A 12,053-nucleotide genomic window follows, 5' to 3' on the forward strand; every position below is an offset into this window, starting at 1 on the left:
ATAAGTGTATTATGATGAGAGGAGTCAAGGGCATCCAGGGATCTTAATCATAAAACTTTACTCAATACTCTTGAGTGAAAGATTTGTGCTCCAAATACAAAATTCAGTATTTCGATTGGTTGATTCCTGAGTATGAGTACAAAATTGTGCTAGAAAGCTTTATGACCGCAAACCCAGGAGTCCTGTATTATCATTCAAATAAAGTAACCTAAAACCCATTCCCCATTTCTATATAGTTAACAATACCATCTGATTTATTCATTTTTTTTAAACATCAATTTTAGTGGATTGACGAAACAGTGTTTTGTGGACACTTGTTTTATTGGTTTGGAAAACTCTAAATATAAATCAATATAGAATTTGTACATGTTGAACACTTGTGGTTCACATTTCGAATGAAATTTCACAAACACTGGTACCCCACAAATACCAATGAATCCACAGTAGTCTATACTCTTGTCACTAACCTCTGATGAGCTTGTTTTAATTTTCTTTGTAAAGCAGGACTGTTACATAAATCTAGAGCTTTCTTTAGTCCCTACAAAATAAATGTTCAAATGAAGTACTGCTGAAAAAGTTATTTGTGTCCATAAAAATGTATAACTGATTTTCCCAGAAATTTCTTTTTGAGATGACATATTATCGGTACATGATGGATGTGTAGTACAATAATGTCCGTCAGACGTGTCACTGCACCATATCATGATGAGGTTCAAGATTGAATATTGAAAATTATCATGCAAAACCTTTAAAAAAGTTGACTCTATAACAACATGCCAATGTAAGAGAAATAAATTGTTGTAAATTTTACATTTAAAGAATATCATATGTCTGCTACACAGCAACCCTTCAGCAAAAATATAAATACAAATCAGTTCCTTTGAAAGATGACTTTGCAGCAGTTTTAAAAGTTTATGCTGGACTTCAAAATGATGAGAAAAAAAAACAATGGCACTTCGGAAAGGGTGAACTTATATTTACTTGGCAATCGTACCTTATAAGTCAAAGGAAAGAAGTCAAGAATGACATCAACAATATCATCATGACTGTATCACAGCATGGTTAAAGGGGAGATAACCATTGATGTCAGCAATTCCAGGATTAGCTCCTTCCTAAAAGTAGAACATAGTTCATTCATACACTGACAATTATAATACAAACAAATATATGTAATTTTGTATTATTAATTTTTATAATACAAACAAAATAAGTTGAGTTAAAGGGGCACTAGCTACGAGATGTATAAAAATTTAAAGTATGATTTGTTTTTGTTCAATCAATAATAAAAGTGAAATAGTGAAATAATAATTCGCTTTTAGCAGCCAAAATGGTTCAATTTTGTCAAATTAAGCTTAATAATATTGATAATGAATCATTCACTTGAGTGAATTAGTCGACCTCAATAAATCCGTATGCATGCGAACTTCAATTTAACCCCTAAACTAGAGATGGACGAAGCATGCTTTGTACGTGTACTGTTTATTTAAAGGAAAGGAATGTCAACATTGAAAGTGAAACAAAGGTAAATCATTTGATGACTGGTTCGATCCACTAAAAATCCTTCTTCTACATGTAAAAACGATGAGAAACATATATTTAATATGAAATTCAACAGACCTATAAAAATACAACAGTAAGTGTTGGCTTAATCTATTTATATCTAATCATTAGTATATTTATGTGTACATCGCTTATATTGGTCATGCATCTGAGGTCAACTCGATATTTAATTAGATTGAGTCTAGACTAAAATACACACGAAACGAAACTACATATTATTGACCCTATGCGCTATAAACTGTTTATTTCACACTTTTGATATTTTGGATAAATGTTTCACATTGTTATAAATAAAATATGAGAATTTGAGTCAAATCGGTGACCATTATTACAAAGTTACCAAAATTAATAATACTTTGTGTTCTCAATTTCCAGTGTCATTTACTTGGCATACTATTAGATAAAGCTGTCATTCCAATCTCTTTCATACTGTAATTCTTAGAGGTCTGAGAAAAGCAAACAAATAAGTTGCTAATTTAAAATTTATATACTGATATATTTTGTGTTTTTGAATTAGAAAGTACTTGTTTGTTTCTTTCAATTCAATTTTAAAAAGCTACAACAATAATTACTTTTACAGCACTTTATTAGTGCAATTTTTTAGAATCTTTTAATGATTTTCCAAGATTCGAACAAATTTTACATTGCTTTAATAGATCAAATTTCCAAATATCCATTATCAATATTAAGTTAAAAAATGAGTGAAAATATTTAAAAACATAACCAACGAAAATAATTGCTGAATATACAAAATCTGCAACAAAATAAAACTTACATTAGAGTACTGTGCATCTACAGACTTTAGACTACAGTATAACAGTTCCTTCAGGTTTTCTATCCTGAAAAGTAAACATTCAGTATTTTTTTCAGTATTGTATGTTTCTTTAACTGATGAGGTGTTCCTCAGATAGATAGTAAGTTAAAGTTGGCATAATGATATTAAATATTTCAACCTGAAACTCAATATGGGATCCATATGGATCAATGGATTGGTGCTAAGTGTCCACTGGAAAATATGAACTGCATAAGAGTAAGCAAACATTTGGTTTCTGGTTGATAGTTGGCATTCATACACACCATCATGTTGATATCTAATAACCTGTAAAATTTCTACTAATGTGTCAAAAATTCTTTCATGTTTAGCTAAATAACAGCTTTTCTCTATCCAATGCCGTAGTAAATACTATTAAAACATTTCCTTCTGTTCATCAGTTTTTTTTCTGACAAATGGCCAAACAATATAAAAAAAGGTAGTAAAATTTAAAAACACATGATTGTATAATAGATATCAACTGTCATTTATAACTTCTTTTACCTGTTAACATCTAGCTGCTAACGTGATAATTGTACAACCCTCATCATCATCTCAACATAAATCACTTTCGACAAGGTCATATGTAGTTATCTGCCCCTGAAAAAAACCCAAGATAATTGTATAACCCTCATCATCGACACAGCATTAATCACTTTCAACAAGGTCATCAACATGCCGCATGCTTAGCGGAGAAGCAGCAAAAACCAATTTTAAAATCATTGGTTTGACCGGGCTGGGGTTTTAACGTTTAGACAGTTGACTGTTATAGGTGATCCAGGCTGTTACAATCATACCCTTTTGGAGTATACTATCAGTAAAATAATTTTAGTCTTCAAATTATTTAGTTATCTTCAGTCTTTTTAATTTGTCAATTTTCAAACTTATCAACTGCATTTTCATTCAATACTGTATAGACAATTTGCTTGCTGACAATAATTTTTTATCTATCCCAAAAATATTGTAAACATGCAAGTAGGTGGATAAGAGCATATTTGAGATAGTGTGTGACATGTTAAAAATTTACTTAAATTTAACTGTTAGTCGTATAGCTCTGGAAAGATAAAAGGAACACTTTCAGAATCAAATGGGGCTTTATTTACTTGATACAAGTATTCAATACAAGTTTAATAAACTTTGATCAAAATATTTTCTAGCTTTTTAAAGGTGAGCGCTGACAGTAAGATGACCAGACCATTTATACCAATTTTTTTTTCTATGTATGATGACTAGCTTACGGAAAAAAAATATAGCTCTGCATAGCGAGACTAATACAACTCATACATGCAATTAGGTAGCTCAAGTTTTGAGACAATGACAGTTATAGATTTTTGGCTAACAACATAAGAATTCAACAGTCAAGGTCCAGGTCAGACAAACCTGATTTTGGTATTTTACACATTTCAATCCCATGATGATTTTGCATTAAAGTTTGTCAAATCAAGTGTTACGGTACAAAGGTTGTGCACCGTAAACGATTCAGACAATTTGTGGCTATCTATGGGTAAAAGGTCAAAATCAATGCCATGATTCTTCTGTATACATATTTTGGACAATCATAAGTGCTATTATACCAAATTTATGCAATTAAAACTAACGAGACAACGTTTAAGTATCATAGGAGTCAAAGGTCAAAGTCATTGTCAGAATGACCAGACTGTGATATATGACACACCTCATCCCAAGATGCATCTGCGTACAAACTTTGGTCAACCTTAATTCTACAGTACAAAAGTTGTGTAATATGTGTAGGACACAAATCAAACAAACTTTTACTATCATATGGGTAAAGGTCAGAGACAAGCTCAGAGTGACCTGCCTTTGAAATAAGACACACCCTAGCACAAGATGAAATTGCATACCAATAAAATTGAGAATGGAAACGGGGAGTGTATTAAAGAGACAACAACCCAACAAAGAGCAGAAAACAGCACAAGGCCACCAATGTTTCTCAAGTTTGTTTAACCTTAGTTTTACAGAACATAAGTTATTAACTGGACATGAATTGCACCAACATTTACATTAATAGGGGAGAAAGGTCGAAGTCAAGGTCAGAGTGGCCTGACTTTGGTATATGACACACCGTCAGACAATAATGCATCTGCAAATCAAGTTCAACGGTTCAAAAGTTATGTGCAGAAGCTGAAGTTTTCATCCATCTGTAATGCATTTCCTCTTAAAAAAGAGAAAATACTTAAACTACATTTTTTTAGTTCAATTGTAGATTTTGTTATTGTAATCAGAAGTAAATTAATTCTTTATAAATTATATTGCCAAGAGACTTGGATTGATATGACACATTGCTATAAAATACAAAGGGATTTTCATTATGATTTTCTAAAAACAACAGTGTCGAAACACAATACTTATCTACATGTCATCTGGTTTTACCAGTAGTAGTTTGAATAAGAACAAGAATAATTATAAGCTTATCGAATCAAAAATGCTTAAACTATAGTCTCTTGTAATTTTGATTCAAGCTGTATAATAAATGTAAGTCAAAACTCATTTCACAAATCCCGCTTTAAAAAAAAATCCTACTTCAACTTCTATTTCCTTCTTTTCCCCAGATCCCACTTTTTCACCCCTATATCTCACATCCCCACTTCCTTTTACCCCTATTTATATCCAACTTGTTTTACCCCTTTATCCCATTTCCCAAAAAGCATGTCATCCCCCTAAAACATGGGAAAATAAACACTCAATTAAAACAAGAGTGCACACGCTGAAATGTCTCGCCTGCTTTACTGACCATTGATTTAATGCTGATAGTTCTATATATAAAGTTTCACTTCAAGTATCACATTATTTTATCATGATCCCAAAAATGAGGTCATGGTCAGATAAACCAACCCAGAAATATATGTACACCTTACAAATCATTCCATGCACTGAAGAAAGTTAACCCATTGCTTTCAGTATACAAGAAACAGACCAAACCATGAAAACTTTATATTGACCAATGAACCATGAAAAAAGTGGCTATTTAGTGTAGGCCGATTGGCCAGTGGGGTGAGTTGACATGGTTTCAAAAATAAACATCTTGTCCATGGGTCATAAAGGGTATATATTATATAGTAATGTATAAAGTATGTTATAATGGTTGTGTGGCGTTCTAAACTAGATTTTATAAATTGATGTTTTTTCGTCTAATCTAAAACCGCTGGGATGTAAAATAGTTATCCCATTCAGACTTGGTGTGTCAGTGTCAGATCACCCTCTGGCCTCCGGCCATCGGGGTGATCTGACACTGACACACCGCATCCTCATGGGATAACTATTACAGAAATATTAACATTGACCAATGAACCATGAAAATGAGGTCAAGGTCATATGATACTTTCCAGACAGATATATATACCTTACAAGCATTCCATACACCAAATACAGTTGACCTATTGCTTAATATAATTATGGTTTAAGAAAAACAGACCAAAACACAAAAACTTAAAATCCCCGAAAATTCTCCAGTTTTGAGATGTAAAAACATGTCTTTAACAATTTTCTCTGGTTAGTTCCTAATTTTTTATTAGAGTTCAATGTCTCATCTCACATGTCTCATTAATTCAACAAAGAAACTAATTGTGCAAGGACTTCAAAAATTGCCCCTTGTGGGCTTGAAAATGAGAAATGTTCCGAAGATAACAAACAAATGAGATTTTCATTGTCCATGAATGATAAGTAAAGACATCTGCAAAGGACAGACAATTAAAAATTCTATAAGAGCAAAGAAGTCTTGATAAATTCAAGAAAAGAAGATAGTATGACTTTTTTACTCGTATCTGAATCTGAATGTCTAAGGGACATAACTAAGACAATAAAATAAGTTACCTATACAAGTATGAACAAATACACTTGTATTAGTATCTTACAAATTTACTTATATATGTACATAATATTTACTCATTCAAGTAAATAAAAATAACTTGTACATTTAGTACCCCTGACTGGTGGACAATGACAAACATTGTGACACCCTTATACAACCAAAATTTTCGTTGCCATAAATAAATTTAAATCCCTGATTGGCAATGCAAAAATTATTGCAGACAATGATCTACTACTCTCCATGAAGTCATACATTTCATTTAGTATTACATTTTATTTCATGATATTTACAAACATCAAAATTCAAACAGTTCGTGTAGTTTTTGTCGGTCATCTAATTCAAATAAGGAGATGTGGTATGATTGCCAAACGAGACAACTATCCACCAGATCAAATGATAGGTCATTGTACAGCCTTCAACAATGAGCAAAACCCATACATCATTTTCAGGCAGCCCAGATAAACAAGAGGTGCGGGGTTGGTTGGTTAACAGGGTTGTCTCAGACAAGACAAAAAAGAAAAAATGTAGACAGACACCTGAAGACAGGACTTAGCCTTACTTATCCCTAGAGGGGCGTCTCTAGACTAAAAAGAAGTTAGAGTCTTAGCCAGGGAGAGCTGAATTTTGAGACATAGGAACAACAGAGTAGACGCGGGGCCACTAGGCTTATCTGCCCACTTTGCACCAGCCTATTAAAATGAAAGCCTAGGGTGGGAATTGAACCCACGTACACCTACTCCATTGTCCTCTATATACATGTTTAATATATATCAAAATGCAAAAATACCATTATCATGGGAATATAACATATTGTATCAACATACAGGCACCTAACCTTGTTTTTTAGGCATAATGAAGAGTGTATTATTAAACTATGAAAAAGTGATCTATAAATACATTTTTTTTATATTAACTGTTAAACAATAACAACAACAAATAGGATATTGGTGATGTGCAGGGACAACAATTTACATTTGAAGTAAAAAAATTCAATGAACAATATGTGTTGATCAACTGAACATAAATTATAAAAAGACTTATCAGTTAAATTTACACAATTTTTTGTAAAAAAACCCAATTAATCACCTCTGTATATTTTGTAAATGTTATAAAGTTTGTATTTGTTGTGATAATTTGTGTATGTATGGAAATATAAGGAAGATAGCATTGATTTTTACTGAAAAAAATTGCTTACACAAATTTCCATAGATATATCCTCTTCAAACACAGCCTAATTTTGTAAAGAAGGACGGTAATATATAGCAACTTGTATAACAGTAAATGCCACTGGATAATCTATTAAAAACAATCAATAATTTACATATTCATGACCGGACACACAATGGTGTCCACAGCTTTTGTTTTGATGAAAAAAAGCAAACATTCGAAGCCGCCATTTTTAAATATGAAACAAATTAATTTACAATCTTGGATTAATAGACACTGCAGTGCACATATTGCAAGCGTTTCAGGCACTACCAGTCATGTAAAATATACCTTTTAATTTGTTTTCTATACTTACAATTCTAGTTTTCACTTAAATTAATGATTTAATTTTTCTGCCTTTCCTTTTCTAAAACTGGAGCATTCTTACTACAGAATCGATTACATAAACACAATGAGATTGTAATAAACTACAAGATTATAAGTGGTAAACATAACTTTAAACAATGACTATTACATGTTTTTGAATGTTATTTTCATTTTTGTGTACAATCAATTAAATAAAATAGTCATTCAGAATCTTAAATAAAGAATTGTGTGTATTTTTAGCATTCCATAACAGTGGATTTTTTTTAATCAGTTGACAAATATATATATCTTTATTCTCAGAAACCAAAGTACAATGGTACATATATATCTTTATTCTCATAAACCAAAGTTCAATGGTACATATAAAATTGAGAATGGAAATGGGGAATGTATCAGAGACAACAACCCGACCAAAGAAAAAACAACAGCAGAAGGTCACCAACAGGTCTTCAATGTAACGAGAAATTCCCGCACCCGGAGGCGTCCTTCAGCTGGCCCCTAAACAAATATATACTGGTTCAGTGATAATGAACGCCATACTAATTTCCAAATTGTACACAAGAAACTAAAATTAAAATAATACAAGACTAACAAAGACCAGAGGCTCCTGACTTGGGACAGGCGCAAAAATGCGGCGGGGTTAAACATGTTTATGAGATCTCAACCCTCCTCCTATACCTCTAGCCAATGTAGAAAAGTAAACGCATAACAAGACGTACATTTAAAATTCAATTCAAGAGAAGTCCGAGTCTGATGTCAGAAGATGTAACCAAAGAAAATAAACAAAATGACAATTATACATAAATAACAACAGACTACTAGCAGATAACTGACATGCCAGCTCCAGACTTCAATTTAACTGATTGAAAGATTATGATTTCATCATATGAATATCAGGCGCAATCCTTCCCGTTAGGGGTTTAGTATCATACCATCATAACATATATGAGAAGAACATAACCCGTGTCATGCCAACAACTGGTTTTTGAATAAATGTGTTTAGTTCCGATGCAAAGACCCTATAAGTGAATGAATATTAACGCCAAAATATGCAATCTTTAATGACCTGACAACAGTATCGTAACTATATCCCTTCTTAATAAGTTTATTTAAAGGTTTTGTTAGTTTCTGCGGTGAATACTGACATTTTTGTGCTATATCTTTATTATCGTAAACCAAAGTACAATGGTAAAGAGACACATCCAAATAAATTAACACACATAATATAAAACGTAAGTACAAATGTAAAGTAGAGACATTAAGTGGTTACCAAGGAGATTCTAGACATTTAATAATTAATGGAATAAATTTGCACTGTTTGTCTAGTTCAGATGAGTTGTGCTATTTATAAGATCTTGAAATTTTAAGATACATATGATTGGCAACTGGCAACAAAATATGAAATTCATTTGAAAGTGACCAGAATTTTTATTGTGTATAACCCTAGTTACCATGCTAATAATGAAAACGAATTCATTTTTATGAAATTGTAACACTCAAATCAAGGAAGTTTGAGTTACTCCCCTTTAGCTTAAAATTTAAATACTGATATATAAACTAACATAAACTGACAGTATGTTTTTAAAAGAGAAAAACAGTTCAAAAACATACTTGTTTATATGGAACTAAATTTCACTAAGGTTTATATTTCTATATTTGGCAATTATTTAATGCACAGATATAACTGAATCAAGATACAACATAGAGAACAGCTTATCTAGGTTGCAATTCTGTAAATAAAGACAATGCAATTTCCCTTTGCCACTAAAACTGTGACACTTTTACTGTGAAGTTTTGTGAAAAATTATATCCTAGAATGGAAAGTTGATATGCACTGCTATTTTATTCAAAGGTCAAAACATAGGGCTGTGCAGCATATTATCAACATTTTTATTTAAAAAGACCTGAACTTGTTTGTCAGAGTCTAAACTTTTACTAAAATTCTATACTACCCGTACCTAAAATTTGTTTGCCTACTTCATATTTCAACGCAATAGTATGTTTTTATACTGGTAACAGTTATGTCTCTATGACATAGAGATCATATCTCGGGACCAGTATGTCAACAAATCACATTATCTATGAATATTATATATCTACCAAAAGCGGAGTAGTTTGCGAAACAGCTGTATTTTCAAAGTGCAACTTCTAGTACTGTAAACTGCAATATTTCTAAAATGGAATGTTTACTGATAAAAACTTCGGTAAACATAAAGTTTTACGTACCATAATACAGCTCCAAAACCACCATTTTGCTTGTAAACAACAAAGGATGGGAACTTCTAAAAACATAAAGTTAATCATACCATAGTACAGCTCAAAACCACCAGTCTGCTTGTAAACAACAAAGGATGGAAACTTCTCAAAACATAAGTTAATCATACCATAATACAGCTCAAAACCACCAGTTTGCTTGTAAACAACAAAGGAAGTGAACTTCTCAAAACATAAAGTTAATCATACCATAATACAGCTCAAAACCACCAGTCTGCTTGAAACAACAAAGGAAGGGAACTTCTCAAAACATAAAGTATAACATACCATAATACAGCTCAAAACCACCAGTCTGCTTGTAAACAACAAAGGAAGGGAACTTCTCAAAACATAAAGTATAACATACCATAATAGAGCTCAAAACCACCAGTCTGCTTGTAAACAACAAAGGAAGGGAACTTCTCAAAACATAAAGTATAACATACCATAATACAGCTCAAAACCACCAGTCTGCTTGTAAACAACAAAGGAAGGGAACTTCTCAAAACATAAAGTTAATCATACCATAATGCAGCTCAAAACCACCAGTTTGCTTGTATACAACAAAGGATGGGAACTTCATAACATGCAGCTCATTGCATTCTGATCTCAATTTCTTGCAGTCTACTCTTCCAATCTGAAATATTTATCATTCATTGACATACTTTGCAACATTGAAAATTATAAAATCTAAAATATTTGTTTTTGTTCATCATGTACCAAAGTTATATCATTAAGTTCAGGTTCAGCAGCATTTTCAAATGTCCTCTTGTAAATCTGTAACTGAGTTTTATTTACAGAAAAGCTTCCTCCATTTACATGTATGACCTTTTTTAGATGTAGAAATAAAAACAAATGGTATTATTGCCAATGAGACAAAAGGTTGCTTTCTCAATCTTCACTGATAGCAATAGCAAAATGTTTTAAAATCTTGTAATGCATTATTATATCAAAACTGTTTCCATATTACTGTGGATTTAATAATAGTCAAGGAGTAAGTCTTAAACACTTTAGTTTTAGAAAAATGAGGGTACACAGGGAACCCTAGTCATAGATTGCTCTAACATACAATCACAATTTTGAGGGTGGCAATTGGGACCATGAGATGCTAGAATTGAGCACATATATAAAATTATAGACCCTGACTTTCCTTCAGTTTTGTTTTCAAAATAACATTGTTCCTACAGCCTGGAACCATACACAATATTCATAAAATCTTCCTTTTAAGTGAAAGAATAAATTAACTAATCTATTTTGTTATAAAAGTCTACAAAGAAAAATCTGACAACTATTTTCAAGTTAAACTCATTTCAACACTGTTTTGTGATGTTATTAAAGTTTTTTTTTTTTTGCTCTATGTTGAAGGCCTCACTTCTACTTTGAGATGATGTACAGCAATAACAGTGCTGTTCCTTTTCTTTTTGTGTGTTTTTTCGTTGTTGCACATGAACTGTTTTTTTGTCATAGATGGATGTTCCAAATCCTTTGTTTTTCAATTCCATAGTAGTTGGGTCTGAAGTGAAGGAATTTGTTGACATGTGACAAGTTTTTTTCTGTTTTTTCTGTAAGTTATTCTATGAAATAGCTATTAAGAAATTTGGAAGATTATTTCAAGGATAATCTAATTCTAACAGTGTTTTGTGATATTAAACTTGTATTCAAGAGTTGTTTCCCTTAGATGGTACCTTAATACCTTCCAGCATGGCTGGTAGTTTTCTGAATTCTATATCCTGACTGTCATCTCCTTCCACAAAATGAATCAATCATGTACGATGTTGACCAGTTTTCAGTCTGTTTATAATTTTCTGTAAAAAAGAAAAGACATTTCTATCAATCTTACACTTGTAAAGATAAAGAAGGTATATATGTCCGATATCCCTGACACAAAAATTGCATGAAATACAATGGAATAGCAAATAATCTACAAAACATCATTTTAATCGTGTAGATTTTCATTAAACAAGTTTGGAAGGACATACAAGACATCACTTTCCATTATGTTTTCCCCAAGTAACAATTTAGCAACTGATAAAATATGGAATATGAAAAAACACATCATTTCATCTT

At 31.8% G+C, this 12,053-nt stretch overlaps 1 pseudogene; it reads right to left on the reverse strand.

The window, feature by feature from the left end:
• Positions 1 to 12,053, reverse strand: part of LOC134694193 (uncharacterized) — a 39,139-nt pseudogene that overhangs the window by 10,544 nt on the left and 16,542 nt on the right.

Source organism: Mytilus trossulus, chromosome 13 (assembly GCF_036588685.1).
Source record: "Mytilus trossulus isolate FHL-02 chromosome 13, PNRI_Mtr1.1.1.hap1, whole genome shotgun sequence".
Classification (NCBI taxonomy): Eukaryota; Metazoa; Mollusca; class Bivalvia; order Mytilida; family Mytilidae; genus Mytilus; species Mytilus trossulus.